The sequence below is a fragment of the Lissotriton vulgaris genome, chromosome 6 (assembly GCF_964263255.1).
Source record: "Lissotriton vulgaris chromosome 6, aLisVul1.2, whole genome shotgun sequence".
In the NCBI taxonomy this organism is placed as follows: Eukaryota; Metazoa; Chordata; class Amphibia; order Caudata; family Salamandridae; genus Lissotriton; species Lissotriton vulgaris.
In genome coordinates this window covers 525297612-525317945 of record NC_141694.1, presented here as the reverse complement: position 1 = coordinate 525317945, position 20334 = coordinate 525297612, and positions in this window count along the sequence as shown.

Here is a 20334-nt window from a genome sequence, read left to right as displayed (position 1 = left end):
AAACGAAAATCACAGAAAAATCAGCAGAATCCCAAGCCATCCAGCCCCTCCATGATGTTTAAATTCAAGAAAACCCACAGAAAGACTAGGCCCATGCACCACTCACTACCCCTGGTGAAAAGGCCACAACAGGCCAAAAAAACGAAAATCACAGAAAAATCAGCACAATCCCAAGCCATCCAGCCCCTCCATGATGTTTAAATTCAAGACAACCCACAGAAAGACTAGGCCCATGCACCACTCACTACCCCTGGGCATAATAGATGAAAGCTAGGCAAAATGTGTGCAGGCCTGAGAACACTGCCTGCATTCAAAATGGCCCCCTCCCTCCCAGCACATGGCCAGGGCCTGTAGCAGCACGCAAAATGGCCCCCACCCACATGGCCTGTCCCCATGAACACCCCACAAAATCGAAAAACACAGAAAAATCAGCACAATGTCAAGCCATCCAGCCCCTCCATGATGTTAAAATTCAAGACAACCCACAGAAAGACTAGGCCCATGCACCACTCACTACCCCTGGTGAAAAGGCCACAACAGGCCAAAAAAACGAAAATCACAGAAAAATCAGCACAATCCCAAGCCATCCACCCCCTCCATGATGTTTAAATTCAAGACAACTCACAGAAAGGAAAGACTAGGCCCATGCACCACTAACTACCCCTGGTGAAAAGGCCACAACAGGCCAAAAAAACGAAAATCACTGAAAAATCAGCGCAATCCCAAGCCATCCAGCCCCTCCATGATGTTTAAATTCAAGACAACTCACAGAAAGGAAAGACTAGGCCCATGCACCACTAACTACCCCTGGTGAAAAGGCCACAACAGGCCAAAAAAACGAAAATCACTGAAAAATCAGCGCAATCCCAAGCCATCCAGCCCCTCCATGATGTTTAAATTCAAGACAACTCACAGAAAGACTAGGCCCATGCACCACTCACTAACCCTGGTGAAAAGGCCATAACAGGCCAAAAAAACGAAAATCACAGAAAAATCAGCACAATCCCAAGCCATCCAGCCCCTCCATGATGTTTAAATTCAAGACAACCCACAGAAAGACTAGGCCCATGCACCACTCACTACCCCTGGGCATAATGGATGAAAGCTAGGCAAAATGGGTGCAGGCCTGAGAACACTGCCTGCATTCAAAAGGGCCCCCTCCTTCCCAGCACATGGCCAGGGCCTGTAGCAGCACTCAAAATGGCCCCCACCCACATGGCCTGTCCCCATGAACATCCCAAAATATCGAAAAACACAGAAAAATCTGCACAATCCCAAGCCATCCAGCCCCTCCATGATGTTTAAATTCAAGACAACCCACAGAAAGACTAGGCCCATGCACCACTCACTACCCCTGGTGAAAAGGCCACAACAGGCCAAAAAAACGAAAATCACAGAAAAATCAGCACAATCCCAAGCCATCCAGCCCCTCCATGATGTTTAAATTCAAGAAAACCCACAGAAAGACTAGGCCCATGCACCACTCACTACCCCTGGTGAAAAGGCCACAACAGGCCAAAAAAACGAAAATCACAGAAAAATCAGCACAATCCCAAGCCATCCAGCCCCTCCATGATGTTTAAATTCAAAACACCCCACAGAAAGACTCAGTGCACCCACCACTGAGTACCCCTGGGCAAAAGGCCCCAAAACAGCCCAAAAATCGAAAATTCCAAAATTGTAGTTGCAGCAACTGTAATGCCCCAAACAAACTTACTTGTGAAATTTCTAATCCAAAAGTGATCCAAAGAAAGTCAAAAAGGCCTCAAATCCAAATATCCAGCAGCATCCACAAAAAGTAATCCTTCCAACTCCAGATCCAAATGAAAAGTGACCAGGAGATGGACAAAGCACTGGGAGGAGCCTGCTGGACAGGAACAGGAAGTTGAAGACTGTGGGGCACTTCCTTCCCCCCACCCCCCCTCCCCAAAATGGATTCCTCGCAAAAAAAGTGCCGGCAAATGTCAACCTGAGGAGTTATTCAGATAAAAATCATCATTTCCTGAAGGTTTATGCTGCTTGCTGGTGGATTTCTTGTGCAGAATTGCAAATTTTTTATTTTCGCGAGTGCGAGATTGTTGCTGCTCGCCACATCTACAAGCTCGCAATTGCGAAGTACCGCGATACGTGATCACGGCGTACTCGCGTTGACAAACTCTCGCTGTGCAAGTTGGCAAGCCGCGATTACGTAATCGCGCTCGCCAAATTCCCGCGGGATCCCGCAGCAAGATCCAAAATGGCGCAGCACTGGCAAAATATCAAGAAAAACAACTCGGTAAACGCTGAATGACGGTAAGTAAACGCCGCGCTCCACAAAATTGTATCACCAAGAAAAGAAAATCTGCTGCGTGCGAATTTGCGGATTTTCGGTAAATTCGCGAGCGTTCGCGGATTGCGAATTTACCGAAAATCCGCAAAATCCGCGAGCGTAACGGATTTTCCGCCCATTCTTAATTGTGAGACCTCCAAGGCTTTTACCATATTCTTATTGAAAGTATACCCAGACGCTTCCTCTATAAAACTATCCAATTTTAACAAATGTCTTAAGGTGTCTGGGGCTGCATGTAATAAATTGTAGGCCCACCTAATAATATTAGACATTACTCTTGCAGAGATACCCATTACCGATAGCTCAAGACGTAGGGCTTGAACTGGGACCAACTGTGCCACTTTTATCGGTTTTCGGAGTATGGTCCCTTCCTTTACTTTTAGAGATTGCCACGTTTTATACTGTAGACTTCCAGCGTTGAAGAAAAGTGTCTATTTCCTGTGGAGAGGTACAATCTCTGTAAAGCCCAGACATGGGAATCTGCCTTCCGGTTCAGGTGGCAAAGGTGGGCTGTATCTAGGTGGTTGGAAGTGAATGTACGACCCAAATACACATTCTCTCTTACAGTCTCTATCGGTTTGTCTCCTAAAAACCAAGTATAAGGTAAAGGTTTCCTTCTGCCACTAAAGGGGAGTGCTTTAGTTTTATTAATATTTGGCATCAGGAAGTTTTCGGTTTCATAAACATTTAGTTCATTCAAAGATCTTTGTAAACCTATCGGAGTCTGGTCAAGAATTACGATATCATCTGCATACATTAAACACAGTATATCTACTTGAGCTAATTTTGGAGGAAGATGTTTACTTTAAGTGAGACTCCCTGGGAGATCGCTGATATAAATAGAAAATAATATGGGAGCTAGTAAGCATCCTTGTTTTAGCTCATTCCGCGAAGGGATGGGTTTGGATAGGCCTTTTTCGCCCCCCCATTTGAACTCTGCACCATGTAGATGTATGAAGGGAGAATATTATTGTTAAGAGATCTTTGGGTATCCCTATTTTGGCCAATTTTCTCCATAGTGTCGGACAATCTACACTATTGAACGCCGTCGAGAAATCGATAAAAGCACAATACAAAATGTGGCCGTTTGTTTTCACAAACTTATCAAGCACAGTTTGGAACACAGCAATATTGTCCAATGTAGAATGATTTGGGCGAAACCCAGCCTGATATATAGGAATTACTTTCCTGGAAAAAGCCCAGTCTTTTAAGTGTTCCAAAATGCAAGCAGCAAAGATCTTGCCGGAGGCGTCTAGGAGAGCTATTTGTCTATAGTTTGCAGGGTCCGTTCTGATGCCTTTTTTTAAAGGAGGGACAACCACGCTCCCTCGCCAAGATTCAAGGAATTTTCACCACTTTCCAGGCAATATTGGAAAAGAGGGGCTAAAAATGTTCCCCAGTAATCAGCGTTTTTTTGTAAAACTTTGATAGGAATCTTATCTGGACCCATTGCCGCTGAAGACCTGGCAGAGGAAATCAAAGTAGAAATCAGAACGGTTGAGATTGCCATTGTATTCCGTTCTGGGAGTTTCATCGGTGCCTGATCCAGTCCGGGGGATAAAAAGTCTTGATGGTTGGATGTATAGAGCCTTAAGATATACTTTTCCCAATCTGATGATGATACGGGAGTCGCTTCAACAGATTTTCGTATCCCCATTTGCGCGGAAATTATTTTACAGAATGCTTTATTAATATTGTGTTTTACTGCTTGTTGAACGTCTACCCAGACACAATCTCTCAGAGCTTGTCTTTCTTTCACCTTTTTCCGCTGGTGGAGTTTTTTCAATGCCCTTATTTCTCCTTGTCTTAGCACGCAAAAGACACGGAATTCCATTCTAATCAATGTGTTTAATTGTCGAGAACTGTTATCCTCCAAAGCTTTTACCTTCTGGCATATTTTAACAAGTTCTCGTCTCGGAATGCTATCTTGGAGAAAGGCAACTTCCGTCTGGTTATTGGATTACCGGTATTACTCACTGATGTTAGCAAATATTGTGAGATCATGTGATTTATTTTACAAATTGCTTTGGAATTCCAATGGATCCTTCCTGTTTTCTGATTTATGACTGCCTGGCCTTCGTAGGAATGGAGTGACCATGGAGAGGGGTGCTGGGTATAAATTTCCACTTCCACAGTAAGTAGTGCATGATCACTTTCATGTGAATGTCTAGTAGAGAGCAATTGAACCTTTGAGAATAAGTCTAGGCTGCAGAGGAAATAGTCTATAATTGAAGACTTAGTTGGGCCCAATCTGGTAAATGCTGCTGGGATATCCCCATCTTTTCTCCCATTAATTATTACGCCATTAATTGCTTCAATGGATGACAAAAGCATTTTCCCCCTTTTGGAGTGACCACGGAGAGGGGTACTGGGTATAGATTTCCACTTCCACAGTAAGTAGTGCATGATCACTTTCATGTGAATGTCTAGAAGAGAGCAATTGAACCTTTGAGAATAAGTCTAGGCTGCAGATGAAATAGTCTATAATTGAAGACTTAGTTGGGCCCAATCTGGTAAATGCTGCTGGAATATCGCCATGTTTTCTCCCATCAATTATTAAGCCATTAATTGCTTCAGTGGATGACAAAAGCATTTTCCCCCTTTTGTCTGCTTTTAATTCATCGGGGAAGATAGGAGTTGGAATCTGGCAGGCTTTTTCATGTGGAGATTTCCCCCTATTATAGATTACTGAATTTGAGATCTTACCATTGAAGTACCCAGCCATTATCATCATAGGGTACCCCTTTACTTTTAATATTGATTCAATTTATTTGAATGCTTTAATCAGGATTTGATCTTTTGAGGTTCCTGGTGGAAAATATATGTTAAAAAGTAAGAGGTCGGATAAAGACTCCAATCTTTCTTTCCGGCACTTAATGCTGATGCATTGAACATTTGTTATGTTATATGTTATAGCGGTATTTGTAGTGCGCACTGTTAATCATGAGTGTCCTGGGAGTGATACCTCGATTTTCTCCGGGTCCCAGTCTAACTCTTCTCTCAATAGGATTGCTAGGCCTCCTTTTGCGTGACCTCTTCTATAAGAAATAGTGGAGGAAAGGGATTTGGATCTCCAAAAAAGAAGCAGAATTTCTCATTACCCAAACTTCAAAAATTCAATACTTTTATACATTACCACAGATAGGGGCGTCCGCCAGGGGTGTGTGCTTGCCCCCACTCTGTTCTCTCCTTATGTTAACGGAGTGGTGGAGCATCTTCTTCATTATCCGTCAGATGCACCATCCCTGGCTGGCAGGAAAGTTCCGACGCTCCTATTTGCGGATGACACCCTCCTAATTTCAAAATCACCAGCAGGTAGTTGCTTTCTAGTTTTAAGGCCTTCTGTGACATCAAGGGCCTGTCCATAAACATAAGCAAGACCAAATTCCTTGTTCTTAACCCCCCCAGGAAATCTGTTGTCCCTCCTGCTTTAGACTCTGTTCCACTCGAAAAAGTCAAAGAATTTGACTACCTAGGCATTCGACTCTGTGACACTATGAGTTGGAAGGCACACCACCAAAAGGTGTTTCTGACCCATAAGAGGGTTGCAGGGGCCCTGCTCAAAGAACAACGTGCCTCATCCTTAAAACCTATTGGGGCACTATTAGACATTTACAGGGCAAGGGTGGTGACTGCAGCATTGTATGGTGCGGAACTGTGGGGCATACAGAGAGTTGACACCTTAACCCACCTCGAAAACAACTTCCATAAAGATCTTATGAAGTTACCCCACAGTACCCCTACAATCCCCCTCTTGCTAGATGCAGGCACACGCCCAATTTGTGAGCAAGCTAGGCTACGCCCCTTTTATTATGGGCCAGGATATGGAACGTCCCTGAACTGTGTAGCTATGCAGATGCCCTAAGTGAACTCTTATCCCTATCAGGCTGGCATAAGGTAACCTGGCTCAGGGAGGTTAAACGGCTTCTTTATGAGTTGGGTTTTGGAGACGCTTGGGTCAACAACACAGCACCTTCAAAACAAATGCTAAAGAAGGCTTATTGGTTATGGGTGGATAACGAGAGATGGTGCAATCCTAAACATTGTAAATCTGTTGCCCAGTTCCCACTAGTTAAGGAGCTCCCCTTTAGAGAACCTTATCTGGACTTAATCCATAACTCGGGCGACAGAGCATTGTACTTTAAATTTAGGGTGGGAGTACTTCCCTTAGGATTGTTAACTTCCACCTGGAAACCACCATTTCAAACTATACCTTATTGCCCCTTCTGTGACTCAAGGGTTGAGTCCATTGCTCACCTGTTGTTTGAGAGCTATGCTTATGCGGTGCCCAGGTTGAGATAGTTGAAGCCTCTATATAGGAGTCTGGGCACTAGATCACATTTGGAAGCCTTACGCATATTGCGTTCAGATGCCCGTCCCTTCTTTGCCTGCTGTATGGCTAAATTTCTGGGCTGGGCTTGGCGGATAAGAACTGCAAAGAAACAGTTGACACAGTAATGTGATTCTGCCTGTACCGGCTCTTAAAATTTGGCTACTAATTTACTTTTTTTTAAAAATGCCACTGTTGATTCTGTAGGCTTTTTATACTGTGTATTGTCAACTGTTTTTTCTACTGATGTAATGTATTGCTTTTATGATATGTTTTTATATCGAAATAAAGCTTTCAATAGCAATAACATTACCACAGATCTATAAAAATAAGAACCCTCCGTCTGGCAGGCCTATCGTATCAGGAATTGGATCCCTGTTAGAACCTCTATCCTGTTTCTGTGATTTTGACCTCAGACTTAAAGTATAACAGACAAGTACACATCTAAAGGACACAAAAGACCTCCTCTGTCTATTACAGGATATTGAATTTGACCAGTAAACCAGCATACTACAATGCCTAGATGTTGAAAGCCTATAGACCAGCTTGCCCCAAGATGCCACACTTGAAGTGATAAAATATACCGGAGAGGAAGGAGTGGAATTTTATGACACTCAAACACCTCATCTTGCCCGCCTCGCATTGACAGAAAACTACTCTGAATTTGAAGAGAAAATCTACCTTCAAACCTTTGGGACATCGATGGGCAGTACATTTGTCCCTAGTGTAGCGGGTCTCTGCGTATACAGTTTTGAGACCAAATGTATGCTACACAAGAAAAACAGGCACATAGACAACATACTATGGAAACACTACATAGATGACATCCTAGTGATATGGAAAGGAGATACCACATCTATGAGCGAGTTTCTAAAAATGTATCAACACATGTGACCCTAATCTGAAGTTCTCACATACAACTAGTAATGAAGCTATCAACTTTTTGGATGTCGCCATATATGCCGAAAATGGAAAATTGGGTACAAGGACATATTAAAAACAACAGACAAACATACAGTGTTAAAATTTGATAGTTTCCACCCACATGCCCACCGAAAAAATCAACCAAATGGCAAATTTCTTTAATTGAGAAGGAACTGCTAAAAAAAATGGATTACATTATCCAAGCTAAAGAACTCAAAGCTGCAAAATCGCAACTATCCAGAAAAAATAATCAAGAAAACCAATAAGAGGGCAAGCACCCAAAATAGAGAAGAAGCATGTTGAAAAAAATGGGAACATAATTTCCCTAACGTGTGTAACAACCTACATTACTATCTCCAACTACGTCCAAAATAAGAATTGGCACATAGTACAGTCAGGCAGGTCTAATGTGGGAGAAAAATACTTTTCTCCTTCAAAAAAGGAAAGAGCTTGAAAGACAATCTAGTAAGAACTAGACCTTGAAATCCTACAAACAATGATGTGAGATCTATGGTAAGAACATTATGAGGCCTACCTGAGGTGACGGGCCACTATCCCTGTGCAAACTGCAGTATCTGCCACCTAACCAGAACAACAAAAACTCTGATGTTAGAACCAGGCAAAACCTGGACAATACGCAAACACACCAATTGCAACTCAAACAATGTAATTTACCAAATTACATGCTTCTGCGGCTTACAATATGTGGGTATAACCACCAGAAAAATTAAGATTCGAATAAACGAACAGAGGAGCAGCATACGGTGAAGAAGAAACACAACAAAATTGACAGATCATTTATCCACCAAGGACATAATCCCAACAACATGACTTGCGTAGCAATAGAACAAATAAAAAACTCCAGAGAAAACCTGGAAAATCACCTGTTTGAAAAAGAAAAATGCGGGATTTACCGAATGTCAAAGCAGAAGACAGGCATAAATGACAATAGCACTAAAATGCAGTTCCTGAGTGGGTGAAAGAGGAGGTCAAGAGAAGGGTGAACACCAAGTCGGAGAAGGAACACGGGGAAGGGGAGAGCTCCAAAAGGAGCAAAGGCCCTCACACACTGTCATGCTTCATCATAGGGCAGCTCCTCATCGGGCCGGCGCTGCAATGCCCAACGGGCCCCGCAGGGGGACTCTTTGCTGGAGATCTTCTATGTTGGTAAACTGGTAGGCCCTGTGTGATGAGGCAGTGGGGCAGTCGTGTAGTGAGTAGAGTGGTGTAGGTGGTATGTTAAAAATGGCCATGAGTGTCCAAGAGGTACTTTAATGGCTGGACACTGATGGTATGCCTAAAAACAGACTACGAGAGTCAAGGCTGGCAAGGAAAATTATACCTGTTGCAGCTCTGTATGTGTGGTGTGAAGTGACAGTGGTTAAAAGGTCGACATGTTTCACGCCCATGTTCTCCTAACGGAGGAGTGGCGTTTCTTTAGGACCGGAGTGAAAGGTGGACCTAATCTACTCTATGATAAAGGATATGGTCAACAGGTTCTCCTAAGGTGTACCGTTCATATGGTATGGATTGCAAGCTAGTCCAGAAGGGGGATAGTATGCAGAGGTGAGAGAAAAAATCCTTCTTGCAAACCTCTAAGCTCCGGAAGAAGGGCTTCAGCTTGTTCGTCCAAACCAACCACAGCAGTGACGGAAGGCAGTAGCCTCCAATTAGGCGCTCCACGGAATGCGACCTACCCGAGTCCGCACGCCAGGGATGATGATGGCATGATAAATGACAATATACCTTGGAACAAAATCATGTAAAATCCAAATACTTTGTAATCAAAAGAAAGGAGGCATGGGGCACAACATGAACTAGCGCTGACTCTGGGGAATGAAATAACATTAGCAGCATTGCAAACCTACCAATAGAGAACACACACAAATAAAAAATAAAACAGGACTAGAGGTTGGGTTATGCTCCTAACACTGAAGCAAAAAGAAAATATACTTCAACTAGAACAATTAACCTCCTTAAGTAATCAACAATGAATCAATATTCATGATTGCACTCCAGAATGAACAAATATACCTGGTCTCTGGTAAATATCCTGACCAAAAGGCAATAATATCCAGGCAAACTGATGGTGGTTTTACAGTCGTTTTTCTTGACAATCCCTGAACATGTCACAAGGGAAAAACTACTCCATAGATATATCATTATGAGAATAGAACAACTTGTGGGTGCACTGACACTGAGATACGTATAAATTAGCAGGTGATTCACATGTGCATACTTTTTCCAGACACCTTGCAATGAGGCATGCTGACACTCTGGTAACAAGGAGCAACAGGCACATGATGACGGTGTACACTCAAAGTGCAGACACACACTGGGGACAGTGCCTGCCCCTCTAGTAAATGGGGCTAACAGAACCACAATTTAATGGAGCTGCTCGGATGAAGTCCATCCCATACGGGACTGCCGAGGCTTTAAGAGATGTAGCAGAGGGTGAGGCACCTCGACGAAGTAAGTAAAATGGGGGGAGCCTGACACTTGGGACATGGAGAGATAAATTACTTTGTGCAACTATGATCCCTTTTTAGGTCTCGTCTAGCATTGCAGCACTCATTCGCTGCTTGCTTTGCAAGGTATGCAGGTGTGCAACGGTTACCACGCATTTATTACAACGGGGTACCGTTAGCACGCTACTTTTACCACGCAAGTCACTACAACGAAATGCGCTGGGGGGCGCTCCAGGATAGTAAATACTTTAATTTACTATCCAACTCCTTTCCCTAGAGTCCACGGGGACTGGAGTTGGAATAGTAAATTAAATAATTTACTATCCAGCGCCCCTCCACGCAAGTCGTTGTAACGACTTGCGTGGTAAAAGTAGCGTTGTAACGGTACGAGTTGTAATAGTACGTGTGGTACCGTCATACATCCAGGTATGCAGTATATACTATAGAGGGGAAGCTGCGTGGAAGATCCACCCACTCTCCGCCCATCTTTTTGATTGGGTTAGATCGTAAATGCTGTCTCTGATTTGTTTTCCCTCCTCCTGACGGCTATGTCATAATTTGTATACTTCCGAGGTTATTGGCCCCTTTATTCCAAAGCTATTTTCTTCCCTGTTTTCCCCCACCACTCCCGCAGTCCGTGACTTTTCGCCCCCCACTCGCGTTCGTGCCTTCATCAACGCCCGCACTCCCGTTTTTATTGCAATAGGTCTCGCGTAAATACGAGTCCTATTGCATTTTAGATGCTTGTTTGTTGTTGGATTGGCTGGATGAATTTGCACTCTTTTTTGCCAGAATACATGAGCAATACAAGCATGCACTTTGTTTAATGGCTCCACTTCCGGACAAGCCCCAGCAGTCGCCAACGGGTAGAGGTCATATTTCACTTCAAATCCCCTGCCCTTGCCTCTCGTGTTCCACAGAAAGAAACAAAAAAAGAAAAGAATCTCCAAAAGAGCTTCGGCAATCATGTGTCTAGCGTGCTACATTATGTATTGGTGAAAGTAGGAGTTGGTAACTGTTTATTTGTTTAATTTGTTTAACTTGCAAGATTCACCCTTGTAGTTTCATGTTGAATAAATAGAGGGGAGTGCTTGTCCAGCTTCACAACAATCATTTTAGTGTTTTGACGCCTGGAGATGAGGCACACGAACAGCCACAAAATACATTTCTAATTTAGATAGTGTTTCAAGGAAGCTTATTGTGGAAATATTGGAAATGAGTTTGGGGAAGTGAAAGGGTTGACTGGAGCAGCAATGTCCTTTCAGGTGGCTGGTTGGGTTTCCTGGACTTGTAGTATTTGAAGGTGGACAGACTACTGTGGCATCAGAGTCAGGAGATGTGCCCGGGAGGTGAGGACACTCTTCATCATTTCAGATCATGGTTTGGATTTCCCAAAAGAGACACAGGGGCGGCTCTAGGATCATGGTGGCCCTGGGCAGGGAGTGTAGGTAGGGGGCCCCGGAAGACGGGGTCTGGGTGGGGAAGAGCACGGAGGCCAGTAAAGAGGGGGGGGGGGGGTCAGGGTGTTTAGAAGTGGAACTGAGCCGGAGGCCGCCAAATCCCTGCCAGGGGCCGCCACACAAATATGTATCCATCCTCAGAGGATAAATATATTAAGGATATATATTGGTGTGGTGGCCCCTGGGGTTTGGTGGCCCTGTGCAGGTGCACAGCTTGCACATGCCTAAGGCTGGCCCTGTCAGACAGGGCATCTCCGAAGCATGATGTGCCGCTCCCGGTCTCCGAGAGGAGAGCTCTTGACCAGGGTGGACCTGCCCTGGAAAGACCCATCTTGTTTCTTTTTGGTCTCTTTGGAAACATCACCTGGAATTTACCTGCCATGAGCTCCGGGGGCTCTGCCACATCCAGCCTGAACTCCAGGTGTGAATGTTGTGGATTGGAAAGCCCGGCTTGGCTCTGTGTGAGGATGCTGTGAGGTGGGGGCTGAGGATGCGGCTGAGCAAGCCCTGACCCCGCTGCCCTGCCAGGACCCGAGCCTGAGCGGTGCCCAGAAGTAGGGGGGGTGCAGGTAGGGGACTGCCGACACACCTAAGAGTAATCTTTGTATGGCTCTGCGTATTTACCAGTGTTGCTGGGGCATTGCTGTATTGTTTTAAGGGGAGGAGGGCATTGGGGTTGGAGCTGTTTCGGACAAGAGAAACATTTTTAATTTCAGGGGTTAAGCATGCACATTGGGGCATCTCTCCAGGAATCCTGCTGGCCCAGAGTGCGCATGGGGGCAGAGGGCGAGTAGGGACAGAGGGCACGTGGGGACAGAGGGCATATGGGGCAGAGGGCACGGTGGGACAGAGGGTGCATGGGGGCAGAGGGCGTGTGCTGTCAGTTACTCTGTTGGAGAGGAGATGGGCAAATGCAGGTGAAGCAACACGTTGGCACAGGGATTAGGGGCAAGAGAATGTGGCGGTGGCATGACTCTGCGGGTGCTGGCCGCGTGCAGAAAGTGTTGCCTACTTATTGTGTGTCCTGTGGTTTTGTATTATTCATATATATAAATTATCTTGACAAAGAAAGAGCACTGCAAAAATATAAAAAGACTTAATCCCAATTACTTTTTATGGTATATCTCTACTCTCCGGAAACGTGTAAAGAAGTTGCAAAAAAGTGCCTCATTATATATGATTGCAAAAACAACAAGTGATGGACCGAATGTGGATCAATGTCACACATTCACCCCAGTCAAAAGATCTGGGCTCAAATCCATCGTTTTTTTGCACTCCACACCACCCTGGGTTAGACAATGGCGATATGCAAATCAGCTCTGACCCTGTTGCCCCATGGGAACAGTCCAGTCCGAACTACAAAAGCCATGTCCTTCCCAGAACGGAATCAAGCATCCGAGGACCGGACCGGTTTTCTTGGTAACACCTCTCATCAGCCCGGCTAGCTTGACTCCAAGTGGTGTGGAGTGCCTGGGACCCACGCCTGGGCATCCCCAGCGCACTTAGGGCGGCAATTGCAAAAACAACAAGTGATGGACCGAATGTGGATCAATGTCACACATTCACCCCAGTCAAAAGATCTGGGCTCAAATCCATAGTTTTTTTGCACTCCACACCACCCTGGGTTTGACAATGGCGATATGCAAATCAGCTCTGACCCTGTTGCCCCACTTGTTGTTTTTGCAATTGCCGCCCTAAGTGCGCTGGGGATGCCCAGACGTGGGTCCCAGGCACTCCACACCACTTGGAGTCAAGCTAGCCGGGCTGATGAGAGGTGTTACCTCGAAACCGGTCCGGTCCTCGGATGCTTGATTCCGTTCTGGGAAGGACATGGCTTTTGTAGTTCGGACTGGACTGTTCCCATGGGGCAACAGGGTCAGAGCTGATTTGCATATCGCCATTGTCTAACCCAGGGTGGTGTGGAGTGCAAAAAAACGATGGATTTGGGCCCAGATCTTTTGACTGGGGGAATGTGTGACATTGATCCACATTCGGTCCATCACTTGTTGTTTTTGCAATTGCCGCCCTAAGTGCGCTGGGGATGCCCAGACGTGGGTCCCAGGCACTCCACACCACTTGGAGTCAAGCTAGCCGGGCTGATGAGAGGTGTTACCTCGAAACCGGTCCAGTCCTCGGATGCTTGATTCCGTTCTGGGAAGGACATGGCTTTTGTAGTTCGGACTGGACTGTTCCCATGGGGCAACAGGGTTAGAGCTGATTTGCATATCGCCATTGTCTAACCCAGGGTGGTGTGGAGTGCAAAAAAACGATGGATTTGGGCCCAGATCTTTTGACTGGGGGAATGTGTGACATTGATCCACATTCGGTCCATCACTTGTTGTTTTTGCAATTGCCGCCCTAAGTGCGCTGGGGATGCCCAGACGTGGGTCCCAGGCACTCCAGACCACTTGGAGTCAAGCTAGCCGGGCTGATGAGAGGTGTTACCTCGAAACCGGTCCGGTCCTCGGATGCTTGATTCCGTTCTGGGAAGGACATGGCTTTTGTAGTTAGGACTGGACTGTTCCCATGGGGCAACAGGGTCAGAGCTGATTTGCATATCGCCATTGTCTAACCCAGGGTGGTGTGGAGTGCAAAAAAAACGATGGATTTGGGCCCAGATCTTTTGACTGGGTGAATGTGTGACATTGATCCACATTCGGTCCATCACTTGTTGTTTTTTCATTATATATGATGGTATGTTTTACAAAATCGCTGTGATCGGGCTTGAATATAAGTGTCCGGTAACAGACAGTCTAGAACAGTCAGCAACAGCAGGTCACGCAGCACTTGGGGTAGATGCTGCAGTTCTTGCTTCATGTAACGGCTGCATGTAGTATAATGGCTGCAGGCTCCTGCTGCTGGGGAGGTGGCTTAAAAACTGCAGCTCTTGTATCAAGGTGGCAGCATAAAGGCTCCTTAAAGACAAGACGCAGCCATGTCATATAAAAAGACTTAATCCCAATTACTTTTTATGATATATCTCTACTCTCCGGAAACGTGTAAAGAAGTTGCAAAACAGTGCCTCATTATATATGATATTTAACAAAGAACAGTGGTCCCTATATGAGCGTGGTATACACAAAAACAATGATCATACACTTAGTAAGTAGTATGTCTTCTGTCCGTCCGGACAGGAATTTTATTTTCCATTTAAGTGAAATTCAAGGTTTCTAAAAGATGTCAAGCGGGCACAGCCGTGACCCTTAACATACAAGACACAACAACGAAAAAAGTGGAAAAAGCAAGAAATCTGTCTGTGCACTTGTACTTCAGTGAAACAGACTTGAAAGGTTCGAAAAACCACACCACGACCGACGCCACACCCGCGGCAGTGTTGATTCTCCTATCCAGTAGCCATTGTGCTCCTCGCGTATTATTTAATACGACCGAGATGTGCTCACCCTCCCGGACATTTTAAGATACAGGAAGAACATAAAGCCAAGGATTAAACCCGACTTTCCAGATAGCCTGACATAGCAGTGTTTACCTCGTAGAACCTCCTACCGATGGCCTCACAGTTACCACTAAATGTAACGAAAAGGCTCAAATATATTAATGGTGTCCAAGACAACAATAATGTCATCTCTTGTCCTGATGATGATGCCTCTATTTTAAAAAAGGCATCAAAACATCGACCTTTAACCCCATATGCAAACTTTCTATGTAACATTGAATAATGCAATGGTGTGGTTTTTTTGAACATTTCAAGTCTGTTTCACTGAAGTACAAGTGCACAGACAGATTTTTAGGTTTTTCCACTTTTTTCGTTGTTGTGTCTTGTATGTTAAGGGTCACGGCTGTGCCCGCTTGACATCTTTTAGAAACCTTGAATTTCACTTAAATGGAAAATAAAATTCCTGTCCGGACGGACAGAAGACATACTACTTACTAAGTGTATGATCATTGTTTTTGTGTATACCACTCTCATATAGGGACCACTGTTCTTTGTAATATGTAATGCCCAAGGTCCCTATGCTATACCTTATAGGTTCCCTTGTTCTGTCGAAATGTCATTATATATGATGGTATGTTTTCCAAAATCGCTGTGATCGGGCTTGAATATTAGTGTCCGGTAACAGACAGTCTAGAACAGTCAGCAACAGCAGGTCACTCAGCACTTGGGGTAGATGCTGCAGTTCTTGCTTCATGTAACGGCTGCATGTAGTATAATGGCTGCAGGCTGCTGGGGAGGGGGCTTAAAAACAGCAGCTCTTGTTACAAGGTGGCAGCATAAAGGCTCTTTAAAGACAAGAAGCAGCCATGTCCCTGCTGCAATCAGCCTTGATGCTGCGTTTCACTCTGTACAAAATTCAATAAAGAAAATAATGCCTCGGGATAGATAACCACAATATACAATAGATTGAAGAGATCATTAACCTGTTGCGTGCTGCCGTCGGCCGTTGGCTGACGGCAGCACTACCTCGCTAGTGCTGCCGTCGGCCTAAGGCCGAAGCGGCCCCGCCCACCTTTAAGAACACCCATTCTGCACCTAAATAACGGCCGCAGTTAAGACGTTAAATTATCCCTTCCAGTACTGATTAGTCACAAGAAAAATCTATATCTTATTTCCATCAAAAACCAAAGGCAATTCTAAACAGTTACAAGTGCTCATCTTTTGAAAAAAATGTTTGTTTATTTTGCAGATTTTCAGGGTAAAACGCAAAATACAAGGGGCCCCATTGGTGCACCATTTCCAAAACCTAAATCATTCGGTAAATTATTTAAAATGGTCTGTTTTATGTGTGCTGGGAAACGTGAGTAGAGAAGAACTGCAAACTAAACTGAATAGATTGGAGGCCAGACTAATAGAGAAGTATCACTCTGCTACAACTGGCCCCAATGACATGGATGACATTTAATTCAATCTTCAATCTATTGTATATTGAGGTTATCTATCCCGAGGCATTATTTTCTTTATTGAATTTTGTAATTTAACCAGATACTTGGGTTACCCCCTGTTTAAAGAAGCATTTCACTCTGTAGCCAGTCTACAATCTGCGGGTCTTGCTTCAGTTATCTGGAAGTTTCCCAAAGGAACAACCATCTGACAGGGAGATCCTGCAATGTGAACTCCCCTAGAAGGCTAAAACCTCTTATCAGTGGTCGCTGCACACGAAACAATATACACAGTAATATGCAAGATTATCCCGCATAAGTAAATACTTATAAGGCCCAAACAGCGAGACCGATTGCATTTGAAATGCTTGTTTACTAACTGAGGAGAATGACTACAGGGCACATCCCCTCGCAGTATTCTAGGGAGCGAGAAGCCAGCAAAAACAAGTCAGTAGTCTTGCCTTCGTTTTCTAACGCCTCACTGTATCCCCACAAGCTTTTCTTTTCACAACTGAATGTTGTAACCCTATCAATGACTACAACCAGAAACACTGTGCTACAATATTAAGCAATCGGTGATAACAATAGAGTGAATTAAGATCACTTTGGAAAAGAAAAAAGAACTATAAGAGCACTGCATGTAGAGAAACAGCACTTTTATTGAGGAGTAATATATGTGTTGATTTTGTTCACAATCTTGGTGTTAAAAACAAGGGCCCCGGTTTCTGACATGTGCACGGCAATATATGAATAAAACACAGCATGAACCCACCGACAAACTGAATGTATTTAAAACTGGCATTAGGCACCCAGATCTGACCAGGTGTCCAGAATCACTTGGGACCCTACTACAAAAAAACTAAATGCCTGCAAATGTCCCATTTTTTGTCCTATCTGCCTTTAGCAAGGGCATGTTCAAATTGAATGTGAGCCATTTGCTCGACAGAACGTTGTATGACAGTGCTTGATATTATAATATTTTGTATGATAAGCAACTTCGAAGTAAGGAGCACAAGTACGTAAATAACTTATCTGGCACCAAAAAAAACTCTGAAAAAATACCTTTACGTCTATAATTCTGCTCTTTCACAATATTAATGTTTTACAGGATACAATACAAGATGGATTGTCATCAGAAACGTCAGGAGGTTTGTATTTACCTACTACTGACACCCTTTTCTTGCATACCTTATTATCCCACAAATGAATTCACAACTTGTGAGAAGGAATACCGAGCCAATTTTAAATTATCACTTCACACTGACACATTAACAGTCAAAGAATCACTTGAAAAAAAACACCCCGCTGTAATCAGGTGTCGCTGCATACCTTGGGAGCATTCAGCCACTAGGGTTGGAACCCAAAGATAAAGCATGTCACCTACCAGGTAGATGAGTGAGGGTTCTTTTAAAAAACCCTATGGGTTCCTATCACTGATGCTCTGAAGACATTGAAAAAGTAGTCTTTTAGAACACAGGCAAAATAGGTATGAGACTGATTCGTATTGAGTTTAATGTACTGATTGGCTGGGAAGGTGAACATGTCTACACTTCTCCCTCTCCTTTTGTTTATCCAAGCCAGATTTTAAGTCACAATTCTGAAAAAAAGCTACTAAGAAAGCTGGTACTTTCTTATCCTATTTTTGCCTTCTGCCAATATCCTGGGTCACATGATTGTAAATAGCTCTGCTGTTGGTGTTTGTGTATTCCTCCCAGACAATGACACAAAGGGGACTATATGTAGGCAGGATGGGCAATCCTACTCGAATGGATGGGGGCAGATCGGTTGCCTCCCCCACTTATATTGTGAAGGGCTTTCTACACTCAAAAGCACACACAAAGGACCCTGACACCGGCATACTGCCACCCCAAACCTTCTGGAGCTTTGAAATGGAAAAGGAAGAACATTCCGGAATATCCAAAAACAGATGTGGGAGTAGTTCAGGGTGTTCCCCCACACACAAAGGCTGGCACCATGTATACACATTGGAGTTGTTGTTAGTTTGATGGGGTTTTAATTTGACCTTATTCTGATAACCTGCAGATGATTGTTTACTGTTTTTGAACTACGATTTTAATCTGACTAGATATTTTAATCCATTGAAACACACTGTACTGTTGTGTTTGTTTTATGTATTTTTTTGTATTAAACTGAACAAAGTATTTTGACTGACTGAATGATAAATGTTGGACCTCCTGTGCATATTACAGAAGAAAGACTGACCCGCCACCACAGGACTGTTTTGCTGCTACCAGAAGAGGGCCCTTCTGCAAACCCTAGGACTGCCCTGCTGCTTGGTGACTGCCTTCCTCTTTAAGATGGAAGGGTGGACCTGCTCCTTCATCACAGGCCGACTCCAAATATCAGTTGGGTGGGAGGCAAGATGGCCGACGCTGGATTGCTGTGAGCAGTCGCACTTTACCCCTCTCCAGCCTTAAGATTAAGAAGCATGATATTTAGATGCTGAAACCCATGGACCTCTCCAATTTTTGAATGGCATACGAATGGACAGTATATGGTGATCCCGAGCTATCCAGAGCGTGTAATCCAGGTTTGGCAGTGAAACAGATTCAATACTGCTACCGAGTTATTGTCTGGATTAAAAGAGGCGCCAGAAGTCTGATGAGTGCGTTTGGGCTCAGGATCAAAAAGAAACCCCCGATGCAGCAGGCAGAAGCACAAGCGCAATTGAATACAATGCCGCCAACGAGAATGACTAAACAAGAAAAGCAAGAGAAGCAAGAAAGAGAAAAAGAAAAAGAAAAGAAGATGCCGAGCGGACCAGCAGTAAATACGGAGGGTTTGAGTAAAGCCACACGTAATCCCGGCGCCATCCCTAAAACAGGGGTTATTATCGGGGGAAAAAAGAAAACAGAACAAAAAACTAACTCAGCCTCAGCCCCTGACCAACAATCCAGCACAGCAATTTCACGATCAACAAACCCCAGCAAAGCGAGCAGAAACCAAGAGAAACAGAAAGGCAAAGATGCAATGTTGCGGCAACCTACCGTTACCGAGGCCTTCTCACCGAGACTACCCTCTCAGCGTATGGAGGATCCACAAAGGCTTAGAGGTAGACGGAGGAGCGGTAGCAGCAGCGGTATCAGCGGCTCCATTGGTCCCGGTGAAAGCAGCGGAAAATCGGGCTCTCAGGAGAGCGTCCTCGAGGACGCTGACGGCGCTGAAGCAGAGGTTGCTAGGCAACGCCTCAATCGTGGATCAGGCAGTAAACTGGAGCTGGACGCTGACATGCTGGAGGCGGCGGTGCGCACACAACAACAGCAACCAGAGCAAGGAGAGCAGACGCTGCGCCCAGGAGGTAACACTGATGTCCCAGAAAGTATTAAAACTGGTGAGAGTCAGGGGCAGGGTTTATTTGAATTTGGCAACACAGATATGTTGGGCGCTCTGATGCTAGTGGAAAAAGAGATGAAACTAGCAATTGGGGAGTCCTCTAAAACATGGGGAAGCACTCTTAGTCTTGTAAGCAAAGATGGAACCGGTGAGGGGATAGAAAAAGCTGAAGGCGGTTCTGCTGAGGGCGACTGCTTCTACTCATTGAACGAGGATTCAGATCTAGACCAGACGAGTGTTGGAAGTTCAGAGGGATGCTCACGCTCAGACTCTGACTCTAGTACAGATAAAGATACCACCCTGAAAAAAAAGTCCTTGAAGCTATCTAGGCAGCTTACAGGGGGATTTGAGGGGACTCAGAAGAAACTATTATGGGACTACTCAGCGACATCACAGTCATATCAGGAAATGGATGATAATAACCCAGACCTACCCCCTGCAGGCACAGGCACAACGCAACAGCTTCCCGTTGAACTTTTATTTAATACTCTTAAACAGATGCAAGCAGAGGCTAGAGCGGAATGTCGGAGAGCAAGACAGAACGCTAAAAAAATTCAGAATACGATGAGGAAAATGAATATTGTATGATGAATTAGCTGAAAGAGTTACAGAAGCAGAAGAACGTACAGGCAA